Source organism: Dermacentor albipictus, chromosome 6 (assembly GCF_038994185.2).
Source record: "Dermacentor albipictus isolate Rhodes 1998 colony chromosome 6, USDA_Dalb.pri_finalv2, whole genome shotgun sequence".
Taxonomy (NCBI): domain Eukaryota; kingdom Metazoa; phylum Arthropoda; class Arachnida; order Ixodida; family Ixodidae; genus Dermacentor; species Dermacentor albipictus.
The window spans coordinates 117,933,092-117,957,484 of NC_091826.1; the positions used below are offsets into that span (position 1 = coordinate 117,933,092).

Here is a 24,393-nt window from a genome sequence, read left to right on the forward strand (position 1 = left end):
TCACGCTCTGGACAGCTGCAGGTGCCGAGCACAGTCCGAACGGCATGTCGGCAGTCAGCACTGCGGTGACAAGTAGCGGCCTGGTGACGGCGAACGGGGCGGTCTTCGAGAACTCGACTGAGTGGCAGCGGGGTAGTCGGCGATGTCACGAGGGCGCTCCCTAAGCTGTGGACATGGCGCGTTGACGTCGAACCCTCAAAGTCCCAAGTCGCGGTATGGGCATCGGCGGTACACATGTCCGGCTTATCCGCAATGATAGCAGAGTGGGTGGTGGTAGAGGGCGCGCCAAGTGTCTGTTTTCCTCGGGGCGCTTCGCTGGCCGGCCGGGGGGTGGGTTGGCGGCCGCAGTGATGGCGGCGTCTGCAGACAAATTCGCGCCGTCATGGGGCCTTGGCTCGGCCGTGGAGGGGGATTCTGGCGGCGGGTCGCGGCGGCGGTGGGGCTGCGGTGATGGCGGTTGCACTTCAATAACCCCAAGTGATCGCTGAAGCTCTTCTTTACCGATGTCAGCGATTGAGGCCACTTGAGGCTGTGACCTTCGAAAGAGCTTCTGCAGTTCTTCGCGAACGACAGCACTGATGATCTCTCGCATGTCGTAGCTGCCGATTATATGAGCATCGGTGTGGTCTCAGCAGTTATATTGCCTTGTCCAAAGACGAGGCAATATAGCCTTTAGCCAAAGAGACCACAAGCCTCTTTGGCAAGAGGCGAAAGAGGCTTGTGGCCATTTATCTAGCTATGAAACTCATATAGGGCGGCATAAAGAGAGGACCACAAGCTCAACACTCCCGATCTACATTTACGTCGTTATACGCATTTTCTGAGGTCAAGTGTAAAATTAATTCCGTCATTTGCCTGACGGATTGACAGGTTTGAAGCGGGCTGTTCTGAGTCACTCTAACGAACTGACCCATTACTCCGAAAGCTATCTTCAGCCAGCTGCGTTTGAAGGACAAGTTATAGATAAAAATAACGTTTCATTACAAACAATACTGCAATATTCAGAGCATAATTTCAGTTCCACATAAAAGCATAATAACCTGATTTGAACAATCATATAAGTAATCGCAAAAGGATGAATCGCTTGAGTGGGATAGGTAGCAGACACCTAGTATTGTTTTTTTAAAAACCAATAGTTAGGTAAAAACAAATTAGCTGTAAATCCGTATTAATGGGCACAGAAAAACGTATAATAGATTCTTTAATAGTGAGCATGATGCCAGCAACAATTCTACCTGTTCGGTCACTTCGGTAAAGAACATATTGGTTCCAACACTCAAACATTGAGGGATTGATGATTTCGCTATTTAGCCATGTTTCTGTGAGTACAATAATGTCAGCGTTACAGTCGTTATTATTTGTACATAGTCTTCCTTAAAATAGAAACTCCGAATGCTAGTAAAAAGAACTGAACACTCGCGATCTCTTGAGGCGCCTTCCCTGGATGGCCCTAGCTTGTCAGTAACGAGCTGCCAGAACGAAGAGTTGTGCCACGTCTTTGCTCTTTTCTGCATATTAGATAAATGCTGTCCTTAGCTTCGTCATATCTGTAGCATTTCCCGTCGAAGGTTAGTTTCTTATGCCGGAGTTTTAAAAAGCTTGGGTTTCGATGGGCCATATTCTATTAATGTTTTCCTTACGTTACGCGTTTTTTGGCAGAAATCTCCGCTCATTGCTGTGTCCGTGTTTTATAACCAACCTTGCTTTGAAGAGACAGGCTCCCTGGTATTGTAGGCTTGAAATTTAGTTGTTAGTGGTCGAGTTTTTGTTGAATCAATGCGCCCTATCCTGTGCGCCCGGCATATGTCAGAACCTATGATATCAGCCTTAAGTACCTTCAGCCGATTTCAGCCGATTTAGTACCTTGTTTCCTGATTCGGATGAAGTTTCTTCTTCGGTGCATGGTATTCCATAAATGATCAGATCGTTTCGTCGAGACCGATCTTCTGCGTAATCAAGACGTGAGTGGAAGGCACACGTGTCTTTTTGAGGCGCTTTATTGTGGCTTGCAGCTCTTTCATATTTTGTTGCCACTGCTCAAAAACCGGAAGTTTGATTTTCAACTTTCACTAGTGCATGCTTTATTTCGGACATCGCTTCTGAAACAGACTGCAGTTGCTGCTCTAATTCAAACATTGTTTCCAATATTGATTTTGTGTTGATTCAATTCTTTTTGTACGCTCATTGAAGTCCTTCATCATTTGCAGAACTTCTGCAAGATTGTCGGGGCCCGGGTCACTTTCGACATCCCCACAAAGAAGAAGCAGCAAGGAGCAAAAGGGCAATATGACTGCTTCCGGGCACGGAAGCACCAAGTAAATGGATCATCTGATCTCAAACTACAACAAGGTAATTTGGAAAGACACCTAACCTACAGGAAGAAAAAACAGGTGCGTAAACCTTTGGCTCTTCCGTTCATCGTGCATCCTTGCTCACTCTTATTTCCTGTGTCTTGTGCTGTTGCTCGTTTTTTGTGCGAACGTGTACCAGCCGCCTCAAATTCGCACTTTATTGAACAGCGTCTGTTTCTGGGCGACGCAATCAGTAAGCTTTGGATGTGGTCTTTCCTTACGTAACCTTCGCTTACAGCGTTGCAGTGCAAGATACAACGCAGAGCACGCCGTTCAAACTGGTTTAAGGAAGGAACCCGACGCCGACTCTCGACGCCATGTTGCCGCACGCCACCGACAAAAGTTATCTCGACGTCGCCAAAGAAGCATGACGACTCGCCCGCGGGTGCATTAAAAACCAGCAAAAGACGGAGAGCCGAAGTTGCGGTCATCGACGGCGCTACGTGAAATGCCAGCCTAAGGACCATGTTAAAGTATGAACCCCGATAGGCGACAAGAACTTACTGAAAAAAGATTGCGACGCTATTTCGGACCCTACAAGATCCTCCAACGTACTGGCGCACTGGAGTATGAGGTGATGTAAATCAAAGCGGTGCCACTCATGACCTAAATTATTTCATCTTGTAGGCGTTAAGGTGTTTTACCAGCGCTAGCAAAACGTGGGACTCGATGTCATTGTTCCAGTCGTATCTTTCTTTACTAGGTGCACCTTTGTTATTTCGCTCCCGCGCTATGCTCTCACCATCGAAACCATGGTTTCTGAAAGGCAGGCATAAAACGCGTACTTATTTACCTTTTGTCCGATGACCGCGTTGCACCGGCTAACAAATGTTACAAGTTAACGCCGGGCGCAAGACGAGCCTGCGTGTATCAGAGGACTCTCGATTGTTGCAGCCGAGTCCATCTGTTGTCTATACAGTTGTCTCCAAACCCAGTGTAATCAGATCGCATGTGCGACGCCAATACTGCGGTAGTACATTCTGTAAGGCACGAGAACACCAGCGATCACGCGGGAATTTTCGGTGAGTCGGTCGTGTGTATATAGCCGACGCCTGTGCTCGTTGCTATCGCGTTTGAGTGCAACTTTGTTACACTAGGCACGAGTTCGGCATATTAAACAATTAGATCATGGGTCTCTCATATGTGCCAGGGTCTGATTCTTCATAATCACTACTGCGTGACAATATCACCACTTCGAATTCGAAAACAAGCGTTATCTGCAAATCAACGGAATTACGATGGGAACCAAAATGGCTGCTAATTATGCCAGTATCTTCAGGGCCTCATTAAAAGATCCCTTCCTGAAAACTTCATTTATAAGACCAACATATCCAGGAGATCCATCCATGATATGTTCTTTGTTTGGGCCGGGGCCGACTGTGAATAAAGTCCTTTCCAGTTAGTTTCTAATTTCGATAATCTGCACCCGTCACTTAGCTTCTCTCACTTTTTCTCAAGGAAGTTCTCTCAAGATAGCGTACACATCACTGAGATTATGAATAGATGTCGTGTCTACGTTTCACTGAACAAAGATCACGACCGATCGTCGACAGTGTACTTAGCTGTAAAGCAGCCAGCGCCACTTCTCCAAAACAAGCATCAACTTCATGGCTAAGCGTTAATGGCGCTACAAGGAATAGGTAGGCAACAAGAAAAAAAAGTGCTTTCTTCTCGGTCACTGGTCCTTGGTTACGCATTTAAGCAGGGCGTCTAGCCATATTGTTTTCGTCTAGCTCTAGCCCCAACATTACTAAAGAATCCGTTATTATCAAGCTCATAAATACAGAAGAATTTACTAGGAAAGCACACAGCTCCAGAAGCAAGGCAAGCAATTCAAATCACTCACTGTGTGCCAAGAAAACCCTGAACAAATGTATAAGCCATGCAATTCAGTGTACTCATAGTTTAGATCGACCACGAGTAATCGAAGAAACGGCGAACCGGAAAAACCTTTCATCTGATTGAGATTGAAAGATGTATTTAAATTTTAGATTCAGCGGTTTTGGTCCTCACCTAGAGTTCCGATGCTCCCCGTCACTCGCCGCCTAAACATCATAAAACAGTGTGCCCAACGGACTACTATCTTCAAGGGGCCACCTAGTGTATCATATCGAAGAAATAAATATGTGAGAGCTTTGTTTCTCAAGGCGAGAACCCAGAAGCCCGACAAGCCCCAACGATGTGAGCCATACAGCATATCTCACTGCAAAGTTTGTCGCCACATAATAACAACAGATATGGCTGAAGCGGCGCAATTAGACCTTGTAATAAAATTTGCGAAAATTTCGATTGTAATTCCAGTAGAGCCTGTTGTACGAAATTCGGGTGCGAGTAGCTAAATAATAAATCACACAAACTAGAAAACATTGTCACTTGCGGTACCAAAGCCACAGCGCGTCTGTGAAAAGCAGCCCCCCCCCCCCCCCCCATTTACCTCTCTCCAGGCACGTTCCACTTCCCTCCTTTGACACTGTGAGCGTCTCATGCTCTTGCAATCCGGCACATCCATGCACACAAGCATAAGGAATCATTTTTTACGGCTAAGCTGTTTATGGCTAGGTTCTGGTGAATCTCGTCGCCGTGGATGCAGACGAACAATTCTTCATGCGCGGGCCGATCGCGAAGATAGCGCAGTATTGGGCAGGTCCGCGGCGGAGTTGCAGTTCGCCATTAAGGGGCCCACATTAACAGCTTCACTGATCATCCTTCTTCGCTGAGTGGAAGGGCACAGTTTTTCAATATATCTTTGGCAATCGCTATCTTTCCCAGGAGGGCGCAGGTTCTTCCGCGTGAGCTTCAGCGTGGAAAACAATATACACGTAGATTCCTTCCCGCTGTCACAGGCTTCGTTATTCTCAGCGACTCATTGCGCCAGCCAGGAATCTCGCGGGAGCTAGCGCGGCGTCTTATTGTCCGGTGAACGCTTGAAGGCGTGCCTTTGAAACGCCCTCTAATGCTCAGTTATCTCCCCAAGATGAAACTGCCCACCAATGAACACATACCCTACTTTCTTTCATCGCTTCTTTATTCCTTGTTATAATTTTTTTATATTATTCTGAACCGCATCTTTGTACTGATTCGAACGGCGCGGCGCGGAATCAAACCTTTGACCATGTAAGCGTGCAGCCGCGAACAGCCGTTGCCACTGAGCCTCCACGACCGATTGCAAAGCTACATGCAACAGTTCGTTAGCAGTGAGTGTCCGTGACGCGAACATTTGCTGCAGGCGTATAGTATTCCACGTGCACATCCTGAAAATAATGTGCGCATCCGCAAGAATATTTCGCTCTGACAGCCCTACAACAGTCAGCTGCAAGCGCGCTCGCTGTGGGGGAAATCAGTTGCAACATCGCTCGCCGCCTTCGTAAGCGCTTTACCGTCGGAGTTCGGGACTTCCCGTGACATCGGCGCAGTTCGCGGCAGCTGGCAGTCATGTGCAGCACCACCTGCATCAGTGGAGAAGGAAAGCGGGGGTTGATAGAACCACGCTCTGCGAGGCGTCATCTGTCACGTGGTTTATTACGACAGCGTCTCGGCGGATTCATTTGAGGTGCCCCATTGACGACAAAGGCATCGCATAGCAGCAGCCTCATTGTTCATCTCGGACGCGTTCAGAGGAGCGGAACATGAAAACTTGGACACTGTCCTTGGTAGCAGGTGTCTTCCTTTTAATAACGGGTGAGCTTCGCTTTCTTACATGGCATCGCTGCATGCGGTCCTATTTAAAGCAGCGACACGTTTCCTTTTTTATTATTTTTTAGGTAAGTGTTGTTCCATGGGCAACTGGTTCATTTTTAAATTTTTCAAGCTGGGCTTTATTTAAGGAAAAAACGACAATGAGAGTAGAACGTTTTCTTTATTATATTTATCTCAGAACTTTTTTGTAAGGTCTTCTCATGTAGGAGCCACAAAGTTTAAGGAATTGCAGTAAGATATAAAGTTTGACTAGTTGTAAGGGATGCATACTTGAAATCAGCTTGGAAAGCCACAGCAACGGCAACACAGGACAACGAGGTAATAATTCAGAAGTTAATAATTTATCCTCATTTCGTGTCCGTTGCAGCTGACAACGAATCATTCACAGATGGAGTGTTCACCTATTTTATGCTCGTGCCGTGTCCCTTCCACGTTGACAATTTATTGCACTGTTCGGTTGCCCGGGGAAAAAAATGGCTGTGGCTTAGGTAAGGTTAAGCCCAGGATGCGAAGCATACTAGCCTTTATTTTAGTTATTGAACCACTGTTTAGCTTGGTGAACTGCTGTTGCTTGGCTATATTTGGTTCGGCTAGACGAAGAAACAACTCATGCGTTACTCTGCTAAGCCTTGGACGCATTGGACGCGGTGAGCGTCGAGCAACGCAGCGTTCGGCGCGGCAACGAAATGTGCGCCTGAGCAAGCGACGCACGCCTGAGCCTTAGAAACAGCTCGTTTCTAAGGCAACACCGCATTCACTAGAGGCGCTTTTGTACCGCTCTGAAGCATCGTACTCGTGGCTCAGTGGTAGCGCCTCCGTCTCACACTCCGGAGACCCTGGTTCGATTCCCACCCAGCCCATCTTGCAAGAGTTGAGCCAAAGCCACTTCTCCTCTGTCGTGACGTCACGGTGTCACGTGGTTTCAAGGCGACACCGCCGCGCCTGAGGAGCTGGGTTGAGCCCTCGTAATATGCTTCGCATAAAAATTAATCCCTAAATAGACCTGTCCTGGACTGATGCGGCCTAACCTTACTAGCATGCATGACCTTCGCGTGGTGGGACATAATACGGAGGGCAAAAATACGTTCTGCAGAATCTCTCTATCTATTGTGTCGTAGTGAATGAAATAACTCAAGGCGCGGAATGTCTCGTTTTGTAGCAGAAATAAGGAAAACTGTGTATAGCATCTAAAACTGCTTTCTAAACAGCGCGTCAACTCATAGCAGCCCTCGCTGTGTCGCTGGTTTCTGTGTCCCCTGGAAACGAAACACCTGCGAAGTAGAAATGCGGTCAGGTTCACACGCCCTGCTCGCCAGACGCATGAGGCTCCCCCAGGATGAGGACTCGCCGAGTGGATTCTTTTTTGTTATTGTTCTTGTTGTTGTTGTTACATTGAAATTTTCCAAAGATGAAAAGCAATTTGACATCCAGTTGAAGTCGATTATACAGAAAGTCTTCCTGAGCAAATTGGGGGTGAGGCAGGAACGGAGTCGCTTTGCACCGCACTGTGAGGGAAGTACCAGGAGCTCCACGCTCAAACTTTACAGAGTACCATTTATTGCGAATCATCATCATCATCATCATCATCATCAAATCATCATCATCAGCCTGGTTACGCCCACTGCAGGGCAAAGACCTCTACCATATTTCTCCAACTAACCCGGTCATGTACTAATTGTGGTCATGTTGTCCCTGCAAACGTCTTAATCTCATCCGCCTACCTAACTTTCTGCCGCCCCCTGCTACGCTTCCCTTCATTTGGAATGAAGTCCGTGACCCTTAATGACCATCGCTTATCTTCCCTCCTCATTACATGTCCTGCCCATGCCCATTTCGTTTTCTTGATTTCAACTAAGAGGTCATTCACTTGCGTTTGTTCCCTCACCCAATCTGCTCTTTTCTTATCCCTTAACGTTACACCCATCATAATTATTTCCATAGCTCGTTGCGTCGTCCTCAATTTAAGTAGAACCCTTTTCGTAAGCCTCCAGGTTTCTGCCGCGTACGTGAGTACTGGTAAAACACAGCTGTTATACACTTTTCTCATGAAAGATAATGGCAACCTGCTGTTCATGATCTGAGAACGCCTGCCAAACACACCCCAGCCCATTCTTATTCTGATTATTTCAGTCTCATGATTCGGATCCGCGGTCTCTACCTACCCTAAGTGGATGTATTTCCTTACGAATTCCAGTGCCTCGCTGCCTATTGTAAACTGCTGTTCTCTTCCGAGACTGTTAAACATTACTTTAGTTTTCTGCAGATTAATTTTTAGACCCACTCTTCTGCTTTGCCTCTCCAGATCAGTGAGCATGCACTGCAGTTGGTCCCCTGAGTTACTAAACAAGGCAATATCATCAGCGAATCGCAAGTTACTAAGGTATTCTCCATTAACTTTTATCCCCATTTCTTCCCAATCCAGGTCTCTGAATACCTCCTGTAAACACGCTGTGAATAGCATTGGAGAGATCGTATCTCCCTGCCTGACGCCTTTCTTTATTGGGCTTTTGTTGCTTTCTTTGTGGAGGACTACGGTGGCTGTGGAGCCGCTATATGTATCTTTCAGTATCTTTACATACGGCTCGTCTCCAACGTGATTCCGTAATGCCTGCATGCCTGCTGAGGTTTCGATTTAATCAAACGCTTTCGCGTAATCTATCAAAGCTATATGTTTTTTTGGTTGTTTTTTTTATACGTACGGGTTGGTTATGTTCCGCACATTTCTCTATCACCTGTTTGATAGTGTGAATATGGTCTATTGTTGAGTAGCCTTGACGAAATCCTGCCTGCTCTTTTGGTTGACAGAAGTCTAAGGTGTTCCTGATTCTACTTGCGATTACCTTAGTAAATACTTTGTAGGCAATGGACAAGCTGATCGGTCGATAATTTGTCAAGTCTTTGGCGTTCCCTTGCTTATGTATTAGGATTATGTTAGCGTCCTTCCAAGTCTTTGCGAATATCAGAATCTATCTATCTATCTATCTATCTATCTATCTATCTATCTATCTATCTATCTATCTATCTATCTATCTATCTATCTATCTATCTATCTATCTATCTATCTATCTATCTATCTATCTATCTATCTATCTATCTATCTATCTATCTATCTATCTATCTATCTATCTATCTATCTATCTATCTATCTATCGACCCTCAGCATGTCCGAGTTCAAGAATGACGCCTGCTTGAAGTCATCGAGACAGTCAAAGAGGTGGTCGAGGCACGCCGCCGCAGGGTCAATGGCATGACCTGCGAAATGATTCGCATAACATCGATTTCCACAACAGCTCGGATTTGCATCATTTTTTGCACCACCCTATACTTTCGATCGGCCCACATTTTGACCTATAATGGCTTTTCTAAATCATTTGAAATAATTTTCGAGGTTTAACATGTCAAACCTAAGATCGAATTATGAGGCACGACGTTAATTCCGGTGGAAACGCGTTCGTGGCCTAATGGTTACAAATTCAGGCTTCTGTGCCAGGGATGCTTTGTTCGAATTCGGCCGTTGGACAATTTTATTGATTTGCTACGGCGAAGCTGTAAGCCTCTAGTAGGTCGGCATTTTTCGTGTCTGCGTCCGTTACCAAAAATGTGGGCCCGTCTCGGCCTGAGAAAAGTGAAGCGAACTGGGCATACATTCTCTGGAATCACGCATACAACAACAACAACAAAATCGGACCGAACCATTCATATCTTGGCGGATGAGCCGGCGAAGCTCTCGATTGCAGACCAAGCAACTATTGCCAAACTGAGTGTCCGGAAACATTCTCTTGAATTTGGGATTCGCCCCGGTGAAACTCAAAGAAGGTGGCAACTCACGCTTCTGCCGCTTTCAGGCGAACTCGGACGACCTGGCTTTGTGCTTACGAGTGGCCTCCAGTGCGTGATCTGCATCGGTAGCCTGCGCTCGACACCGGCGATTAGATTATCGCATCTGCTCTCACTGCCTTTCTGCGGATGCAAAGTCGCTGGCCGCATTCTCCGCTTTCGCACGTGCACGCTGTCCTTGTTATAGTCCGCGCGTCTCTGCTGTCGACGCCTCTCCTCGTGCTCGGCTTGTTCTTCGGCCGTGCGCACAATGCGTCGTCTTACCATTTCTCCCATTTTTTGTTGGAGTTGCAACTGTTGCAGTGGTGTACGTCTGCGATGCGCAATCCGGTTCTTCCACACCGTGGCGGTGCACATCCCCGTGTTTTTCCGCCACAACTGCCGCGCTGTTGCATTGAGGGCAGACGACAGCCGGCAGCGACGGCGGCCAGCCCGCGTGTACTCCTCCCACTTTGTAGCTGCAGCACGCGGTGAAATCACGTGTCCTTTTCTCTATGCCGCAACGGTGCACTCTCGTTCGTTCTCCCTTATTCGGCGTTCGCGTGGCCATCTTTTTTGTTCACTTTACGGACGTTAGCCAGCCGAGATACCCCCTTACGCATATGACGCATATGACGCATTCGTACATGTCCGTCAGGTAATCAGCTTCCCTGTAAAAACGGAACATACGTTTCAATAAATAAGAAGCACAAAACAAGCATCCAAACAACATAATTGATCATAAGGCACTCCTGATAACAATGTGAAGCACGTAGCGCTCCTCGCATACGTTTCCCGGTAGAGATTACTGTTGCGCGAGCTGCCGCGGTGATGGCAGCTTGCGACGTGGGGAGTGACGTTCCTAGCCTTTGGTTTTTAAGAGAGCCTGCCTAGCAACTGATTTCAGTGGTCTTGCAGGCGGCGGCGTGCTGTCACAATTACCACTAGTTCTACTACTACCATTACTCTAAAGCAATAAAGCCTTGCATTCCCCCCTCATCAGTTTTTTTCTTTGTTGCTTTCCTACTTTCTTTCTTTCTTTCTTTCTTTATTTCTTTCTTTCTTTCTTTCTTTCTTTCTTTCTTTCTTTCCTTCTTTCTTTCTTTCTTTCCTTCTTTCTTTCTTTCATTCGTTCATTGATTCTTTGTAGTAGTGACTTTCAACACCTTCGCTGCATACGCACTTTTGCAGAGCCGAGATGACGAGTCGATTTTTTTACTGCGAAGCAATACTACTTTAGGTCGCACTTCAGCCCGTTCCGTGGCGAGGCGGTGGTAGGCACCATTGACCTTTAGCGTGACCTCGCTGCGTGACGTCACACCACGTGACCTAGAGTGACGTCACATCAGCTGTGTAAAAACGGGGTCCCATCTCACGCCGTCGCGAGGCGAGGCAGTAGCCACAAACGGCGGCCTTTAACGAACGTTACTGCAAGCACCGAGTGGGCATATCTTACGACGCAGAGCAAATGGAGTGTTACCGCACCGTCGGCCAATCGATACTGGAAGATGTTGTAATGGGCACGCTGGTGAGGGAAATGTTTGTCGGCATACACGGATTCGACGGATGACTTCCTCATAGATGATTCACTGTAAGCCGTAACACTAGCATAACCCAAGACTACCACCAGCCATACTACCAGCTGATCCGAGAATAACACACTATTGCTTCGCAATCACCAGGCTTAACCAAGCTAAGCCACGGCTGTTTTTTTATTAAAAAAGAACTTCGTAAGGGCGAAACAATCAATGCAATTGTAACATGTTAGAACATTACGCGAAGTGAGACTCGTAGCTATAGTGGCAGTGTGAACTGCAGTAAGCTTAAGCTGGCTAAGCAAACGCGTGTAATGTGACGTGCGCAGAAGCACGTGGAAAGAAATAACTCGACTAGCCCGAGCAGCATCGGTTAGAACTACAGGCTCTTGTCGGCATTGTCGCCTTGCGTCGGCCCCGCGTTTCTGTACTGCGGCATGAATCACGACGTGCGCGATGTGTGCGTCCACTTGGTGATTTTTAACTGCGCGGATTTGTCTGCGTTGACGTTCTTAAGCCTCGGCCTCCTGTTCGCGCAAACAGTGTCCGGGCACCTCCGGCGTCCAGCTGCAGCGTGTGCCGCACCAAAGCCACCTAGAAAAATATGCAAGGCCTGCGCATCACCTCCTCTCCCCTGTCAATACGTCACGAGAGTCGGATGGTAGCGGTGGATGGGGGAGCGCTGCGTTTCTAGAACGCGGCGCGCGTTCTGAAAACATTTTCTCCGTGGCTGCAACGCTAGAGCGGCAACGCGTGGAGCATTTGCTTGGCGGTTTTGGTGGGGCATGCTGCACCGTAAACGCGATTGCTTTTCTTCAATTGTGCGTGGTTCGTCGTACACAGAAGCGCAACGATGCCTGGTTGTTGGTGCGCACCAAACTGCAAGTCCAATTATGATGGAGGACAAAGTGTCCGAGTGCACAAGTTCCCATCTGACCGAGCCACTCGGGAAGCATGGACGAGAGCAGTTCCTCGGAAGGACTTCTCGCCAACGAAGTACACAGTGGTAAGTATTTCTTCTCTCTATTGTTATTCTGGGTTTCCCGCGACGAATAGGTTTCGTCAGCATAGTGCGCAATGCATTCGTGCACGCGTGCACAATAGATGGGTCTCTGCACCTGTCGACGCGCTTGTAAATTCAATATTTTCGTCGAGCTTCATACCTGTAACGGCTTGTTTTTTTTTATTTCAGCTCTGTGAAAAGCATTTCTTGCCATCGGATTACTTGAAGACGACATCTACCACGGACGTCAAGACAGGAAAAGTTGTCGAAGTTGCCATGAAAAACATTCGTCTGAAGAAAACTGCACTTCCGAGCTTGTTTCCCAATTGCCCTGCCTATTTATCGCGTCCGCAAGTGTGCGTTCGAGAAGCGCCGGCTGCCAAAAGAGCGCGCTTGGAAGCCACATATTTGCAAAAAGCAATAATGCTTTCTCAGCAAACCCAAGCAGAAGAGGACGCCAAAAATCTGGTTGGTAGCTTTGCGGACTTGCTCAAGGCCTTGCCAAGCTTTCAGTGTTCGGACTTCTGGACAGTTTTGAACAAGGGCTCCAAGGCTTTCTTTTTGGACTTGTCACTTCAATCTGCTCCTGCAGTCCGTACTTCGGTGATCGTGTCCACAGACCTGCGCGTCGAAGTATTTTTTGATGAAACGGGTGTGAGGAAGTGTGGTGATGTTTTAGTTCCTGAAAAGCTGTGCGACTTGAGAGATTTGAAAAGTGTGTTACACATGATCGAACAGACACGTACGGATATCAGCACTGAGCGTTCCGAAAAGGCCCGTAATCTACTGACATTGGTTTCGACAATGCTAGAGGAAGTAAGTGGAAATCATTTCGCATGCGAGTTGCAAGAATGGCATTTTGAAGTGCTTAAATTCTTGAAGAGTCAAGTTGATCTTGTTTTGAATGATGCTGGCCGATATCCCCCCGATTTATTCGTTTTTGCTAGCCTTTTGTTCACAATTTCACCTCATGCATATAGATTCCTGAGAAGTTCGATGAAGCTTAAGATGCCGCATCCTGATACGATCAGAAGACTGTGTTCATCGTACGATGTACGCCCTGAAACGGAGCAGCAAGAATGTAGCTTTCTTTCCTATGCAAAGCGTATTGTAAGCACATATAAAGAGCATGAAAAGACTGTAACGTTAATGATTGATGAGATTCACCTTCAATCATTTTTGATTACAAGGCTGGGTTGGTTACTGGTGCTGCGGTAAATTCATCGACTGCAGCAAAAACTGCCCACGTATTTATGATACAGAGCCTGCTTTCTTCAAACAAGGATGTTGTACACATCCTTCCTGTGGCACAAATCGATGCTAAGGCACTGCACGACTTCCTTCGGAAGATTGTTCTTGATCTAGAGGCATCTGGTTTTAGAATAATCGCAGTGATCTCGGACAATAACTCCGTAAACAGAAAAGCCATGTCCTACTTCGCTAAGCCGGCATGTGTCAGCATTGTTTACCAGCATCCTGCTGACCCATCACGACCCCTGTTTTTTGTGGTGGACCCAGTTCACATACTAAAGTGTATAAGAAATAACTGGCTGAATCAAAGAAACATTGGCAAATGCATGTACTTTCCTGAACCGAAGAGTGATGAGGCTGAACCAAAGATACTTACAGCATCTTTCAAGGTATTATGCCAGCTGCACGAAGCTGAAAAGCATGAGCTCTTGAAGCTAGCACCAACGCTCACTTTGAAGGCACTGAACCCCTCAAACATGGAACGGCAGAATGTTAAACTGGCCCTAAAGATTTTTAACTCATCTACTGTTGCTGCTCTCAGTGTTGCAACGTTCCAGCATGCAAAGGAAACCTCTCAATATGTCGACACCATTTTGACTTGGTGGAACATTGTTAACGTCAAGACGCCAAGAAAAGGACAGCGGTTGCGAGATCAATTGCAAGGTCCAATAGTTTCATCGTCATGTCCTCAACTAGAATTCTTAGAGAGAATAGTTCCATGGCTTGATTACTGGAGAAGCCTCGAACATGACAATGGCCGCTTGACACGTGAAACGCACATAGCTTTCAGCCACGCTACCCATGCCTTGCACGAACTTGCCATATACTGTCTCAAAGAGCTTCATTTCGAGTATGTTCTTTTGGGCAAATTTCAAACTGATAGCTTAAAGGATCGCTTTGGAAAGTACCGGCAATTGTGTGGTGCCAATTACCATGTGTCTATAAGGCAGATATATGAATCTGAAAACAAATTGCGTTTGCAGAAGGTTCTGGACTTGCCAGATTTGGACATTCTACTGCCACCGAGCGCGAACACGTTGGAGTCAAGTGTACATTCAGGAAACGGCCAGTTTCAAGTCACTGTGACCGACTCCGACATTGAGAAAAAAACGTCAAGGCTACCGGCACTAACCTATGTTGCCGGCTATTGTGCCCATGCAGCTCTAAAAAAGCTGACATGCGCATCTTGCAGTGAAAGCCTTGTGATGCAAGACGTCGATCTAGATGACCCTGAGAATGCATTAATCACGAAGATGACAAGGGGTGGCCTGAAGTTCCCACGAGCTCTTGTAGTTAATGCTGTACCCTTTACTGAAATTATATTGGACAAGCTCAGGACACCAGAATATGCCGTACGATTTTTCAGCCTTCCTAGGCAGAAAGATACTCTTGTCGGCCTTGTGTTCGCTACCCTTCATGACTTTGAGGATGTCGATGTGTGTGATTTCGGTCATCCTGCACAGGAGGTAATGGGGCATGTTGTAAGTGCTGCAGCGAATACACTGCTGAACAACTTGTGCCGCACAGAAAACGACAAATTACGCAACGCCAAGAACGACCGAAAATTGCAGACCTTGAAGGCTTGAGATGTTTCTCATTATTTATTTTTTATTCATGAAGCTCTGTTTTGTTGAACATCTACGTATGTTTGTGTTGACAGAACCCTTGTATAAAGAAGCCTGTGGCGTAGCTAGGACTTATTTGCCCTCATTATCTATATTTAAACCCTGCATTTCGGCCAATTCAAATGTTAGCGTTTGAGTGTATTGTGCTACCTGTTTACGATTCCAACTCTCCATGCTACCGCAATACATTAATTGCAAGTTTTCCTTCAGGGCTGAGAGTAGACCTCTCATCTTTGACTTACTTTTCACCATTATCTCAGCATTTTATGAAAGTCAATAAGGCCTGCAAACAAATCGGGTGGAAATAAAAGAACCACAAGAAATGGTACAACAAAGACGGAAGCTTATTCTATTTGAGAATTAGTTGTGCGTGACCCTATAATGATAAAATTTTCACAATAAAATGAACCTCGACATTCGTGTCCAGCGAGGACTGTTTTACGTAATGCAAGAGTGAGAATGATAATTGTATATGGAAAATTTAAAATGTTTGTTTCTGAATGCAGTTCTTTTCATTTGTGAATAAAGTATATTCTGTGTCTTCAATATGCAGTTTTCCTCTTTCTTTCGTTCCGTCTAAAGTTGAGTGACTAAGCAGCATGCAGTTTGCTTGTCATAGTCCCGACCAAACATCACAAGCACAATAAGGCAGGACGTGTTGCGATACACGTAAAAAACAAAAATGTTGCCAATCAAGTAATCTAAGGAACGTATGAAAGAATGCTGCTTTCTATGGTGGTGTTGACTGCGGTGAACCAGCGGCTCCCCCTTATTTTTTGCGCAAGCTATACGTGTCTTGCTTTGGAAACGAAGCATCTGAATTTATAGGTTGCTGTCACATTTAGGACAGCACTAATTTTCTCATGCCATAGTATCCGCGACGCTCAAAGAGAGACACTGCAAGCGCAACGAACCTAGGTGCGGAGACGCCGACGGCGTCGACTGTCCGGCCCATCCGACTAGCGTGACGTCACACCGGCGTGCGGAGGCCTTACATTTTTTTCTAGGTGGCTTTGGCCGCACACGAAGCGGGAGGTTGTTCCTGCGACTCGACCACGGAGTGGTCTTGCCGTGTATGATCCTTGCTTCGGAGCAATGAACGTTTACAAGAGGCTCTCGGCTGGCGTTCTGACAATTTACGCGCATGTTCGTGCGTTTTAAGCTGGTAGGCCACGCGTACAAGAAACTTTCTTTAAATCACAAGGCGGGATACCAATAACTGTTTTTCCCTTAATAAGCATGCTTTATTCGGCTTATTCAGCTATTTAAAGTGCAGAAAATGGTTCATTTTGTTTTTGGCAAGTAATTTTTCTCATAAGGTATAACAAAAGTGTTAGTCACGCCAGCAGTAATAAGTAACTGTTGAATTGCTGAATTGACTAATGCTTTGGCATTTGTGTAGTGGGAGACCTGTGCAAGCAACTAGGATAAATGCAATGTAATAAATATTGAGAAAGTAATGTTCGAAAAAGTAAGCAAAGTGAAAACTATTGCCACTCTTGACCAAATTTATTGTCAAAATGAGCAGTAAATGCAAAAATATTGCATCCATTTCTTTTGTTCTAGTTTGTGGCACAAATCCCTATATGAGCAATAAGCGCGCAAAATTTCATATCAAGATGTTCATTCAAAAAGAAGCTAGTAAAGTTTGCGTAACATGAGCAGGACCAAAATCTTGTTTTGGGAAAACGTTAAGTCTTCAAACCATGTGAAAAATGCCAAAAACTGCATAGATGCCTAAAATGCAACAGCTTCTTAGTTGGAGCCCCTATGACATGCACTAGAGTCTCCTTTTGTTCGTGTGGTTGCTCGGCGACAACATAAAATGAAAAAAAGTTTTTTGAATAATATTTGTACAAAAGAAATAGTACTGATGCTCGGTTTCGCAATACGAGGGTCTGGGTTGAAAACTCACTGTAACTCCCAAACTAATGACGATCGGAAAATGATCTTTTGCAGCGTGTTGCTGAACGTATGGGCATACATAAAATGTGAAAACTAAACATAAATTTTATGGTAGAAATTGACTTTTGAATGTGCCCTACCACCTGAAGGGACAATGTTCTTCGCTGCTGAAACGCCGCACCGAAAGGTGCTACCATGGCTACTAAATGTTGGAAAACGATGGTACAAGCTGCCACGGTCTGCACAGCTCTCTCACAATTCGTTCCCGCAAGCAAAGCTGTCTAATCGGAGGTCTTAGAATACAGCTACTTCTGTGCATCAGTCTCTGCAATTAGAACACGAACACTTCCTAGAGATATTTCACCACCTGGCATTCAAATTAGGACGCAAAGGAAAGGCGTACAGTTAATGTGAGCCCTCAGAAAACGTTTTGAAACTGAATAAATCAGTATATTTATGTGTAATAATGGAATACGGCGAAATATAGCATCGAGTGTTCATTGATATTGCAATAAGACGCACCAAAAGCCTCAGCGTGCCGGCTTGCACGCGGGAAATGCTTAATTAAGAATGTCCTATTCCGCCTCATGGGGCATGCCCCTGTGATCCCATGGTTAGAGTATCAGGCTTGTGGGCACAGGGGTCCTTAGTTCTAAACCTGCAGTCGGAAAACTTTAGTTATGTTTATTTGTGCGTTTTGTTTTGCAGCATCACGGCGGCCAGCGCGCATATTGTCCCACATATTTAGGCTGCACTATTTCTGTGGGATCGGCCCACGGTAAAAGGTTGGAAATATGCTTGATACGGAAAAGTGGTGGTAACTCGCAAAGGACTTTGCCTTTAAAATTCTGCAGCATTAAGTGTCCAAGACACAATGTAATTCTAAGACACTCCGTAGTTGGATGGTCCAGTTTTCCTTTTTTTGACTATCTGGTGTTCCTTAACGTGCACCCAGCACGGTGCACAAGCGTTTTGCATTTCGCCTCCGTAGAAATGCCACCACAAATTGAGCGCATTACCTCGTGCTTAGCATCGAACGCCGCAGTCATCACGGCGAGTTATGTCTTAGGTTGTAGTATCCGCAGCACGGCACTGGCAGTGTCGGTTTCGAGTCTGAAAGCGTTCTTGGACCCTACCTGTTCGCCGACGCGCCCTTCGAGCTACATGCGCTACAAACATCGATTGCTGATGACGAGGATGGTGAGGATGTTTACTGGCAGCCCCCTTGAAACGAGGCGGGGGAACATAGTCACCAAGCCGTCTTGACTTAATCGAGCTTTACTACATCCGTTGCTACCTAGTCTTTCGCCTATCTGACCTCGATTTTAACTTTCCTATTTAAAACCTCTATCGCTAAATTGTACCATTAGCTACACTGGCAATGACTCCGGTTCTATAACATCTCTTCCTTGCTTTGCCTTTTCCACCCTGCTACTGTGCGATCAGCTGCCGGAAAGCAAATGGGTGATCACTAAGGAAATATACTCCTTTCATGGCGGTAAAATGTGGAACAGAAGACGAAAGGCTTGTGCAACAGTTGAATGCAAAAATAATGAATGGCATTTAAAGGAATAGAAGGAACACGTGTGACTAAGTTCACGGATCGCTGCTACGTAAGGATGACCAGTGTTCCTCGACGTTAAACTAAAGTGACTCATACGCCATACTCATACTCAACTGTGGGCCGTCCGGCACGCTGAGGAAGCCGCCCTTGCCCAAGGACTCGAGGCCGTCACCTAGGCTGGGGCGCTTATGGCCCCACCCCGCCCAAATCGCCGGCCATTTTGAATAAAGTTTTCACTCACTCATACGCCAGCGTACTATTGCTAACCTTCAGAGAAAGGATTTCAAACCCGGAACGTCGGCAAGAAAGTAGCGCTCGTTACACAATAAGGGCTGCCACCACTTGTTACGGAGAGGAAGTTTCGCGACCTTCAACAGCATCTGCTTGGAGCTCGAACCAGGTTGACTATCGGAGAGGCTTCGGCAGGGAAAACGAGATGTAAAACCAAATAACGGAAATTTAATAGATCGTTACGGGTGAGCGGTGCACTCCAAGGCAAAAAAAAAATTACCGACGATTACGTTACTTCCTAATGCGAAATTTGAGCGCAGCAAATAAGCTGTTTCACCTTTTCGATAGATTGAGGCAAAGAAATCGAGCAACACATGTTTGCGCTATCACAGAATTTTTTTTTATTTTTCACACGTATTCCTTTAACAAAGACTCCACTAACAGTTCTTGACAGTCATGAAGGAAGCTTTGTGGTCGGAGAAATAGACTGATATATGTTCGACTTGGTACACCAATGCTTGATTCTCAAAGACGTTCACAAAGACGTTCACAACTGGGCCCTTAATGCCATATTGGCCTCCGCCGTGCATCAGTCGTCGCACTTGCATGAATGGGATTCGCGGAGATACGAGTCTTACACTCACCGCATTAAGTTGTGGAAGGTGCGCTGGCCTCGAGGGATATTTGTAACCGTTTGTTGTCGAAATAACAACCAAAACAAGCGCGAACGAGACCGACCCAACAGAACCAAACAGGCGCGGGCGAGAGCTGTGGCGCGAGCAGACGATAGTACGAAACGAGCGGATCGGCTGAGACCAGACACGAGTGCGCATCGAGCCGTAAGGAGGGTCCGCATGACACCAGCATCGCGCGCGCACGTCACTGAAGGGGCCGCTCTCATTGGTCTCCGCCATTCGCGGCTCGCGTCCTTCGTCTCCCACTCCAGCGAAGGGGGGCGGAGCTGGTTACGAGGCCGACGACAACGCCGACGCGAAACCTAGGAACGGACGCCAAAGAGCTGCGCTCTAAAAAAAATATGTGCAGAAACGTCCTCTGCCCTTGAGCGCTCCTGCGCTCAAGGGCAGAGAAGATGTCTCCGCGTGGCGTCTCGCTGGCCTTCTTATACCCTCTACCATCTGGACAACCTCATTCTCTCTTGCTCCCTGGTAGCGGACCCTTTGAGGAGACGTCGTGTCAACCCACACAGAGGAGCACGGAGAGAAACTGCTCCATGGCGTAGAGAGGGTGAACGTAGGACAGAATAGCATAGGATTTTCACTGGTGCATAATCCCGTCGCACACACCGATGGACAAGGGCTTTCATGAAAAAAATGTTCCAAAAGCAAGGAGAACTCATACTTCAACGTGTTGTTATCGCTGACTTTACTCAACAATAACATATAAACAAACATAGATGGTGAAACGTTTATGTTTTCTGTTATATTTTATTGTTGAGTAAAGCCAGTGATAACAACACGTTGAAGTAAGTCTTTTCATGTTGATGAGCGTGACGATTAGGCACGTCGTGTCTCAGGCATTTGGCAGCCGTTCCATTCATTCCCGCACAAAGTTAACCGTAACAACAGTGATAAAGGGAGTAGTGCCGTTTCTTGGCTCAGTAATTTCTTGGAATATCTACACGCATCCAGCCCAACTTACAGTAAACGTTACGACCACTATCTCCCACATGTCAAGAATAAGTAAATGGATTCGATCCACTAAAGTATGGGTGACGAATACACCGACAGCACACGAATGTTCGAAGCTGGACATTTCGTGCTGGCTCAACGAGTAAGCGAGTAACTAGTGATAACACGCCTTCACTACAAGGCATTACGAAGCACAGAACATCGGCGTTCCAAGCCTTAATTGTGCGCAGCAAGAACAAATCTACTGCAACGGATCACACCCGCGAGCGATTAGGCAGAAAATAATCAGACAGTGGCCGCACCGAGGATCTTGCTGAGACATAAATATGACAAGCTGCTGCTTCAACATGATTGTCAGCTAAAAAAACTGATTCCTAGTTCATTCAAAAGTTGACAGCTGTGACAGCTTAGAATACATTACTGGTCCCCCTATTTAGTACAAAAGCCGTGTACGCTGCTCGCACCATTTGGACAAGGCGTGATGAGTTCTGAAAGCGCATATATGTCCTCTGAAGCTGCGCTCGAAACCCCTCGTGTCGTGCATGCAGTCACCGTCTACGATATCCGCCAGAACAGACGTTTGCACAGCCGCACCGGCGCGTCATGCACAGTCATTGTGAACACGCAGGCAAAGGAGGAAGCTGAGGAAAATAATCGACGCGTCACCACGTGGTCTAAAATCTGTTGCCCATTGGATCACTGTGAGAAGTGTATATAAAGACAACAAAAAATACTAGAAGCAGCAGGCAAAGTAAGTGAGAGAAACGGAGAAACGATAGAAGGCGGGCGATATGTGAATGTAACTCATCTTTATAACCAAGGTATCTGTATAGCGCAACAAAACAAAGACACAAGAAGAAACGACGACAAGCGCTTGTTTTCGTCTTTGTTTCTTCTTGTGTCTTTGTTTTGTTGCGCTATACAGGTACCTTTCAATGATGACCGACCAAGAAGCCCATATCACCACCCTTGTAACTTTGTAACTAAGATTTCGTACCTTATGCCTATCCTAAATTGTTCTTTCATGAACATGAAAAAGCTACACCGCGTGTTTGCCGTTTTCGTGTGGGAGTCAAGCTGGGAACGAAGCAGTTGCACTAATTTTCTCAGGTGCATTAAGGATGCTAGAGCAGGATTTGTGCGACATTTTACAGTGAAGCTATACATTTCTAGGGTTTCGTGCATGTTTGTTCTCCGTGAACAGAAAATATTGTCACGTGGTAGTGACCGTAAAGAACACAGTAGCCATACAGTGAAAGAGGAAACTAACTTTTATTGGGTGAACCTGTGGTCACAAAAACAGGCTACGCTCAAAGAACTGCGACAGCAGCGAACACAATCGGCGATCGGCGAAATCTAATCAGCGGGTCAAGCGCATCGGCTTTTATACATCATTCGTCGAATGTTCCAGAGTAATCACTGGGACCCGCGTGCCTTCCACAATTTCGTACACCATTCGGGTCACGCATACATGTAATCGGATTACACAAGGTTCGGCGACAACAGACAACGTATAGAAGCATCGCTAACATTCTGGAAACTTCCGATACATGTAGGCGCGTCCTGCGCTGAACGATAACATTTCTTAGACGGTAAAAGCGCTCACCCGTAAAAGATGTTTACATGAGTCCACGTTTCAATATCATCATCAATGGCTCATACCCCCGTAAGCATTCATGCTCCCATAAGCAAGGAAAACATGCAATGGCTCATAGCCCCCATAAGGCAGAGGCTACAAGTACTCGTCAAAGAATCCAAGCAGTGCTTGAATTCTTGCTAATGACGCATACAACACACAGAACAGCATGTCGAAAACTGTCATCATCAATGGCTCTTACGTCCGTGAGCAATGGCTCATACCCCCGTAACCCCCGTAAGCAAGCAAAAAAATGCAATGACTCATTGTCCCGTAAGGTTCATGGCTACTCGCTTTGCGTGAATTAGCTGTGGTTACAATACCCCTGTTGTTGTCGGTGATTTCAATGTAGATGTGTCGGTACCCGAAAGGGAGTGGTTCACGCGTTCCATGTTGCAGAAATAGCCCTTGCGATGACTCAACAATCCGACCCAACCGACCACAGCGGCATACGTGCATCGAGTTGGCATTATAAAAGAATGGGATTGTATTTGCGAGTGAAATAATGACCACCGACCAAGACAATAAATAAGTGTGCGTACCTTTCATCACGATGACCACCATCAAGAGAATGAATGAGTTCGGGCCTTTGTTCAAATTTATATGTCACCTCCGCGTCATGTGCTAAACAGCTTCGCTGGTCAGCCACCTTCACGGAGTGGAATGACTCATGATTTTCTACTGCAAATTATAAACAGATATTTATTTTTTCGAGACGTGAAAGACCCGCTCTTGTGCATCGTGTGTCAACTGAAACTCCGACGCGCGCTTCCTCAGTTCGTTGTTGGAACCGAATGCATGCAGGCCTCGGTTAATGGTTTCTTTGAAGAAATAGTTGCCAGTGTTCTCTTCGTGCTTGTCTGCTTCTGGAATAAATATGTAATGTGTAAATAAAAAAATGTATAGCGATGTATGTGGCACCTTTTATAAAGATTAAATGAGGTCCACGCCTTATTGGCGTTGTCTACTGCATTTCATCTACTATCCTTTCTCCGTCATTTCCTCATCGTCACTACGTCGTCATTATACAGTTGTCATGCCCTCATGGTCATGGCCGACCTTGACGAGCGAATGTCATAGCAAACTGTATCGATCCCGATGACCGCGTATGTGTAATATAGCCGAAGCAGTGGAAATCTTTAGTAGTGACTACGACAGACTCCAAATAAATGTGGCTTCAGAATACGGTGGGAGAGGGGGGGAGGGACTGTGGAAGATCCTCAGCCCAAGGCAAAGCACCACCTTCGCATTACGGGCCACGAATACGGTGTGTCACTACAACGCCTGAACGGTAATCGTAGTAACTTTGGCAGCCATCGTGATATGGGCTCTGACAGAATTTTTCTTCCTGCCGCGAACTATTCTCAACTTGCGGTCTTTTTTCTCCCACACAGTGACAGCGTGCCGCGCGGCAGACGGAGAGGAGGAGCGTGAAGGCAGCATCCTTGGCGCCATGAGCGACTTCTTCGGCAACACCTTGAATACGTTTGTCAACGCGGCCGAGCACGTGATGGGCATCATCGGCTTCCAAAGGCCTCCGTACACGTCGGTGGGACAAACGCAGGCACTTGAGTAGCAAAACGGCAGCGTCGACTTTCCCGCGACTTGATGTTGGACGCTGGACTACCACTTCAATTCCGCCTTCTTCTTGTACGCTCTACTTGAAAAACGCACAATTGGTCAATAAAACGCAGCATATGTACGTTGAGGGGATCAGTATGTGGCTCACTGGCCAAAACACTCACCTCGCTTGCGCGTTCAGCCATGTTGTAACTCACGAATCAGCTATCGCACATACCACTGCAGCATCAATGGTAATACATTCTGATCATATTTATCCTGATAATTAATTCTAAATCGACCAGGAAACCTAAAAATATTTGTGGTAATTTACATTTTCTTGGGTAAGTGTTTTAATACAAATTAATATCAAGAATTTTAGTGTGAGGATATGTTTTCTTGGGAGTCTGTGCCCTTGACTGCATCACTACTGTATGCGAAGCGCTGTGGAAAGCAACAAGCAATAAACGACGAAAAGGACAATTTGAAACAAAACGGTAAGTAGCCCAATGAAGGCAAATATTGTAGAAATTGCGACGCGGTTTATTGTCGCTGACAACGTTGCTGGAAC

The 24,393-nt window shown here is 46.3% G+C and overlaps 2 long non-coding RNA genes across 2 annotated transcripts; both read left to right on the forward strand.

Annotated features, from left to right (window-relative positions):
- The first annotated feature begins 5,687 nt into the window (after positions 1–5,687).
- On the forward strand, positions 5,688–23,964 carry LOC135916270 (uncharacterized). The gene is made up of 2 exons (XR_010568889.1): positions 5,688–6,029; positions 23,657–23,964. It is a non-coding gene; the product is annotated as an uncharacterized lncRNA (long non-coding RNA).
- LOC139047089 (uncharacterized) lies at positions 12,254–15,823 on the forward strand. The gene is made up of 2 exons (XR_011507036.1): positions 12,254–12,404; positions 12,591–15,823. It is a non-coding gene; the product is annotated as an uncharacterized lncRNA (long non-coding RNA).
- Positions 23,965–24,393: the final 429 nt, after the last annotated feature.